Source organism: Nuphar pumila, chromosome 10, assembly GCF_984573655.1.
Source record: "Nuphar pumila chromosome 10, dmNupPumi1.hap1.1, whole genome shotgun sequence".
Taxonomy (NCBI): Eukaryota; Viridiplantae; Streptophyta; class Magnoliopsida; order Nymphaeales; family Nymphaeaceae; genus Nuphar; species Nuphar pumila.
This window is the reverse complement of record NC_143258.1, coordinates 29,516,925-29,524,371: the sequence shown is the minus strand read 5'-3', so window position 1 is coordinate 29,524,371 and position 7,447 is coordinate 29,516,925.

Below are 7,447 nucleotides of genomic sequence, written 5' to 3'. Positions count from 1 at the left end.
ATGTTTAAAAAAAAAAAAAGTTCACCCTAAAATCTAAAGGATTTTTCCGAGTCGAAAATTTTGAGGCGTCACAAGCATAATGTTATTATCATAAGCATTTAACCAGTACGAGTAGCTAGTTATTACTAGCAAAAAACTAGTATAATGCTATAACAGACGTGCATAATTCAATGAGTAGTATACTGAACTTTTAAGCAAACAAGCAAATCATGTCACAGCACGCACATCTCAAATAATGTGAATAGTTTAACTTATGTTTCGATATTAGCTGGCCAGGCGGGTATGCGCAAGGTATAAAACATAGAAACAACTGAGACCAGTCTGATGGTTTATTATGCTATGTGTTTTAGATAACCAGGATGACTGACTGAGTCCGCTGTTAAGAGAATGACCAGTGACCAAGAGATTAAATCCCTAAAGGCATAGGTGGCTCGTGGATGCATCCAACTTCTGCATAAGTGATCTGAAAGCTATCTTTGTAACCCATTTCCCTTAACTCTGATGATTGGGAAAACTGAATCATTTGCCCAAAATAGCCATTAATGGTATGTCCATCAAAGTTTTTGCATCATTCATCCTCTTTTTTGACAAACCATGTCGAACGAGCACGACATGGGTTTCTTAATCACCACCCCGTTCTACATGCTCTAGTCTTTCGACTCACTCGAGCATCTTGCCGGTGAAGGCAAAATCATCACCATTATGTGAGTTATATGTGTCATTGCACGTTCGAGGCAACTACACACCTCTCATCCTACTCACTGCAGTATGCAATGTACCTATTTAAAAGTACAACCACGATGAGAGGAGTCAACTTATCGTGAGGGTGAAAATGTCACCACTTTATGGTCTCAAACACGTGTCATTGCACATTCGAGGTAAACATAGATCTCTCATCTTACTCATCGTAGTACACAATATACATATTCAAAAGTACAACCACGATGAGAAGGGAATGAATTTCTACAAGAAAACCCCTAAAACATCAGCTTTGCAAAAGTACATAGTGTAATCATTCAGGTTCAATTTTAACATGCTCTGGTCTTTTAGACCGACACGAGCCTTTTGCCTGTGAAGGCAGAATCATTGACATTTTAGGTGATCTCGACATTGTGTCATTTGCAAGCATCGAGGTTGCCACAACCTCATTATCCAATCATCGTAACACATACGTGGCGTACCTGTCCAAAGGTACGATCGTACATGTCTACAAGTACGACTACTATGAAAAAGTAATAGTTTCTCAAAAGAAACCCCAACATTTATCTTTCATAAAAAAAAAATATACAATAATTACTCAGTTTAACAAAATAAAGTTTTTAAAATTATATTAATAACAATGGCATATTGCACGATACGAGATCGCCTCAGATCTCTCATCCAATCATCATAGTACTACCATGTCGCGCATGTTTACAAGTAATTTATGACAAAAGGGGTATAGGTTTTCCAACAGAAACCCAACAAAAATTATACTAAGATTCAATGCAAATCAGAAAACCTACTAACTGTCCTTTTTGCGCAACTTTCCCCTGCCTAGGGGGGTTGCGGGTCCTCGTATGCCTGCGACGTAGGTAAGTATGGGCTCGACCATGGGGCACGAGCGGCTCTGTCATACATCCTGCTATGCTTAAAAATGTTAGAATGCCATAATCAAAATAAGCGGTGGGTCCGGTAAGACCCACAGACTCCGGTACAAGGTTAGGCAGGGAGCTCAGCTCCCTGCAGAGGAAGGGAGCACTGGTTCCCTGCCCGTTGGAACAGCAAAGCCGCCCCCCTCCTACCTGCAAAAAGGCGGCAGCGACAGGGGGTCTTGTTGGTTGCAGGCAGTGGCAGAGGCAGGGAGCCCTGCATGCACGAACAGCGGAGACAGGGGTCGATCCCCTGTCTTCCCTGCAACAACAGAGAGAAAAGGAAAGGGGTCTGACCCCTCCCCTGCAGCGGTGGAACACAGGGAGGGGTTGTGCCCCTCCCCTGCCGAAAAGAAAGGGCCTCCCCTGCCGCAACAAGGGGACAGGGAGGGGGTCAGTTGTGCCCCTCCCCTGTTGAAAAGAAAGGGTAGCCTCCCCTGCTGCAACAGGGAGACAGGGAGGGGGGCGAGCCTCTCCCTCACACCCCTAGCAAAGAGGTAGACCTCGGCGGGGAGGGGCCGAGCCCCTCCCTCGTAACCTGAGCCCCTCCCTCGTAACCTGAGTAAAAAGGGAGATAGGGAGGGGCTCAGCCCCTCCCTTGCTAAAAAGGGAAACAAGGAGGGGGCCGAGCCCCTCCCATGTAACCTGAGAACGCAGGGAGAGGGCTCGACCCCTCCACTGTGAAAGAGGAAAGAGAGGGGAGGTGGGGGCAGGGGCTTTGTCCTAAATACCAGGCGGCGAGGGCTTTGCCCCTGCCGGCCGGAAGAAACCAGGCGACATGGGGTCCCTATCGGCCTGTCGAAAAGAAGAGGAGTCAAAGATGACGAAGAAGAAGAAGACAAGAGTGAGAGAGAGAGAGAGAAAGAGAGTGGTTACCTGCAAAGGGAGTCGGGTGCCCGGCGAGCTCGAGGAAGACGAGAGAGACGTCGGGGGTGGGGTTTCCTGGTGGTAGGTGGTCAGACACAGGAAACGAGAGAGAGGGAGACGATCGGCCGACGTTGGGTACCCGATCGGCGTCGCCTGCGGTCGAGAACCGAATGGGAGACGAGAGGGGGTTGCCGGATGCCGAAGAGCGAGGGCGGTCGATAGGTCGCTGGCGAATGTCGCCGAAAGATAAAGGAGAGGGGGAGTGGTCGTCGCCGGGTGGGGAAGGAGATAGGCAACGCGTGGGGGAGGTGGGTCGACAGATGGGGGTGGGAGGCCGATGCCTGCACCTCCCCCAATATCTTTTTTAAGGGTTCAAGTGGTGGGGTGGTGGCCCGACCCTTGATGCCTTCTGGATCCGGGTCGGGTCCAGGTTCGGATCCGACCCGGGTCTAAAAAAATTAATGGATTTTACAGAGCACCCAAAGTTTATTGATGCTCATCAATGGCACTCCGGGGCCAGTGTTTGGGAGTTCCAGGGGAATAAGACAGGGAGACCCTATGTCGCCTTATTTATTTTTCATTGTTATGGAACGTTTATCTAGAAGGATTTTTCTGGAAGAGGTGAGAGGATCAATTATTTCTTGTGGTGTTCGCTCTTTCAATTGGAGCTATTTCTTTTATGCAGACGACGCATTGTTTGGTTTTAGAGATAAAAGTCGGTCTGTGGAGAATTTTGTGAAAGTCATTAAGGACTTTGAAGCCAAATCTGGTCTTCTAGTGAGGGATGAAAAGTCTATCATGATTCCTTTTCAACTGAGATCAGACAGAGTCGCTCAAATTTCCCAAGTCTGTCATTGGAAAGTAGAGAAGCTCCCTATTAAATATTTAGTGTTTCCAATTTTCGTGGGGCGTCTCAAGAAGGAGATGTGACTAAATTTCAGAAGCAGGTGGAAGGGTGGAGTGGTCATTTGTTATCAATGGCAGGAAGAGTGGTTTTGATCAATGCGGTTCTAACATCCTTTCCTACGAATTGGATGATGTGCTTCAAACTTTCAAAGTCCATTATTTTGCAAATGAAAAAATTATGCAAAACTTTTTATGGAGTGAGTGTAACGGCTCTATTAATCGTGCACTTCCTCAACTGGAAATCAGTTTGTCTCCCTCGTGAAAAGGGGGATCGGGGCATCGCAAAATTGAAGAGGTGAATATGGCCCTTTTAGGGAAGATGGGTTTTTATGTGGCAGCTAAGATGGCTAATCCATGGGCTGATCTTGTGAGCCATAAATACCTTGCTCGCAACTCTATTTTGTATGAATGGAGAAAGCAACTTGGGTCTTGGGGGTGGAAGTCGTTTAAAGCAAGTTCTTTTATCATTAAAGAGGGTGCTAGGTATAAGGTGGGGGATGTCAGTCTAGTGGAGTTATGGTTTGACCCATGGACAGGTTATTCTCCTCTTATCAGTCTTCTTGGAGGTCAGGTGGATAAGGATATGTATTTGGCTCTTAGAGGAATTTCATTGAAAGTTGTTATTGGGGACCATGATAATGCTCTGCAATATCTCTCTTGTTTCATTGGCCAAGTTCCTGAGTCTCTTATAGATGTTTGCGGGTGGAATGGAGGGGCTGGAAAGGACCAGCTATTGTGGTTCCAAGCAGAAAGGGTTGTCACCACAAGGTAGCAAAGCAGATTATATGTTCCCCCCCTGAACAGGGCCGGTACTGAGATCTCATGTTCGGGGGTTCCAAATAGCTCCACGTATAAGATGCAGACCGGCATGTATCCCCATGTGTGTCTGCATCATATTGCATCGTAATGTGGTGCCGTCGCAAAGACTTAAGTACCCTTTACCGCCATTGTCTTCCTCTTCCTTGAACGGACATAAATGCCCTCTATCTAGAAAACTGAATCGGCGGTTCGCGAAAAGGACAAAAATGCCCTTCATCGTTATCGCGCCAAAACATTCCGCAAAATTTGCGTATGCAGCAAGTTGTATGTTGTAGGATTTAAATAGTTCAAAACAATCCATTCTCACCCAAAGCAGAAAACTCTACCGGGGCATTCTTTGCTTTCATCTGTGTACAACGGAGCATCATTTTCTTTGTTTCAGAGCATCCATTTCCGTCTTACGCGCAGTCGCAGCATCGTTGCCACCTTGTGTTGCGTATTAGTTGTTACTGTTGCTTACTCTACAGTTGGAATATCCAAAATCCTATCGTTTCGGTGAGTTTCGTGTAAGGTTTCGTTATTCAATCTGTAGGTTTCTTCTTATACAACGACTTGTAAGTTTGAGAAATCTTACAAAGATGTGTACTTATGAACCCAAATGTTGCGATGATTTGTAATCATGATAATCGTTTAATTTGTTGTGCAGGTTAGCAATGTCTGCGCCTCATCAGAGAAGAGATGCCCCGTCGTTCTATGGTTTGTGTATTAGAGAAGTGATCCACCAGTCTCATCTATCCAAGGTTCTTGAGAGGTACCAAAATATACTTAAGATTGAGAACAACGAAGACAGGGAGAAAGCCTTGGAATTGTATTATGCGGAGGATTATCCCTCAGATATCGAGGCTGCGGACCAAAGGAAGAATGCTGAAGAACGAAAGATGCAGAAGAAAGATGACGAAGAGAAGGCAAAGCAAAGAAATACGAAGGAGAATGAAAAGAGAAGGCGGAGGAAGATGGCAGAGCAGAGGGAAAGGAAAAAAAAGAATGAGGAGGATTGACAAAGGTATTTTAACAAGGTAATGATGGAGTCAAGGGCGGAATTGGATAAGGGAATCTTGGAGAATAAAGCAAGGCGAAACAAGGCAAAGCTACTGAAGGAGGCGGAAGAGAGGCAAAGGCAAATGAATAAGGAGGAATTGCAACAAGAGGAGAAGGAGGATGAGGAGAAGAAGGAAACGCAACGGAAGGAGAAGGAGGAGGAAGAACAAAAGGAAAGAGAAAGGAAGAAGCAAGAGGAAGTGCTGGAAAGAAGGAAACACTATTTGGAAGAGGAAGAAAGGCGGCGAAAGGAGAAGGAGAGGGAGGAACAGAAGGAAAGGGAAAGGAAGAAGCAGGCGGAAGACGAAAGAAAGGCGGCAGTCGGAAGAAAGACGGCGGAAGGAGAAGGAGGAGGAGAAAAAAAGGCGGCGGAAGGAGAAGGAGGAGGAGGAAGAAAAGGAAAGTGAAAGGAAGAAGCAGGTGGAAGAAAGGCGGCAGGAGGAAGAAAGGCGCCGGAAGGAGGAGGAGGAAGAAGAAAGGCGGCGGAAGGAGAAGGAGGAGGAGGAAGAAAAGGAAAGAGAAAGGAAAAAGCAGGAGGAGGAAGTGAGACGGAAGGAGGAGGACGAGAAAAAGGAGAGAGAAAGGAAGGAGGAGACGAAAAAGGAGAGAGAAATGAAGGAGAAGGCGCAGAAGTGTGAACACCCCAAATTTTCCAAAAAATCCAAAAATGACCTTTTTGCCCCTAACCTCCGTCCTCTGAATAATCGGGTAAAATTTTTTAACCAAAAATTTCATTCATCCCTTGGATTCGTTAGAATTCGGACCCAAAGTCTTAGCTCTAACCCAATTTTGATCCAAATTGGATCCGATCCCCTCTTTGAGAAAAGAGATTTCAAAAAAATAAAAACCCGAATTCTCATAAAACTCTCTTTTGTAAATATTTTTGCAAAAATCAGTTTCAAATCTTATTTCCTATCTTAGGATTTTATTCTAAAAATACCAAAAAAAATCAGAAAAAAAATGGAGCTCAAAACCTTTTAAAAACTTTTCTTTTCTAAAAGACCTCATTTTAAAACCATTTTTTATGAAAAAATCTTGTTTAGGGAGCCTTTTTTTGGAAAAACCAAGAATTTTGCAAACAAACTCTTCACGAACCTTCCAAACCCTCCTTCTTTCCCTCACTCTCTCCACCTCTCTTTCGTTCACCCTCAACCGAAACTCTCTTCGCTCTCACCTCTTTCACCCCTTTCCAGCTTCCATTCACCCCCCATCTGTGAAACCCTTCCACCGAACCCTCCAAAGGCTTCACCCAAGCCATCCATCGCCTGGATTCTCCCTAAGCCCTCCATCGCCAACCGAATCACCTTCTCGGTTCTTCCCTCTTCCCCTATTTAACAAACCCCATTGTTCCTCCAAAGGGACTGCTTCTTCACCTCCCCATTTGTTCTTCTCGGATCGCCCTTCACCTCCGCACCTTCCTTCACCTTCGGCATCCCTTCTCCTTCTCCTGGAACGATTTCCTCTCCTTTGCATTTTTCTATTGGCATTTCCCTTTTTTTCAAGCGAAAATCGAAGGTTATTCCAGGTAAGTAATCGTTGCCCTCTTCTTCGATTCTTCATATTTTCTTACCTTTTCCTTTACTCTTTTTTTTTTGTAAAGCCTTTCTTTCCGTTGGGTTTTAGCATTCCTCTGTTCTAATTTTATTCCTCTTCATATCCTTTCTGTTATTACAAAGCAAAATGATGAAATCAACCGGCAATATATACCGAATCGATCCATCCATTGCAACACTAACGGAATCCATCGATTCCAACACCTAATTTCTTCTTTCTTTCTTTTTTTTTTTTTGTTTTTCTTCTTCTTTCCTTTTTCTTTTAATCCGTCTATAGTATTTGATCTCTTGTTTTAATGGCATCGGATTACTGGAAGTTTCGTTCCATTTTATCATTTGTTTGTTTCTTTTTTTCTTTTCTTTTTTGTTTTATTGAGATTTCTGGCTATTTCGTTCCTATGTTTGTAGCATTCTGTATCGTTGATCTGATTGGGGATTACATCCCCCTCATCTTCATCATGTCATCATTTGTGACCCATCTGCATCAGATTCACAGAGTTTTCATCGTTTGCGGTTATGTTCATTTGATTTCATAGGTAGCATAGCACCCGATGCATTTTTACCAAATTAACTTTTCCTTGTTTCTGTTGCTTTCTGTGATATTCTTTTTCTTTCACTGGTTTTGAGGGATGA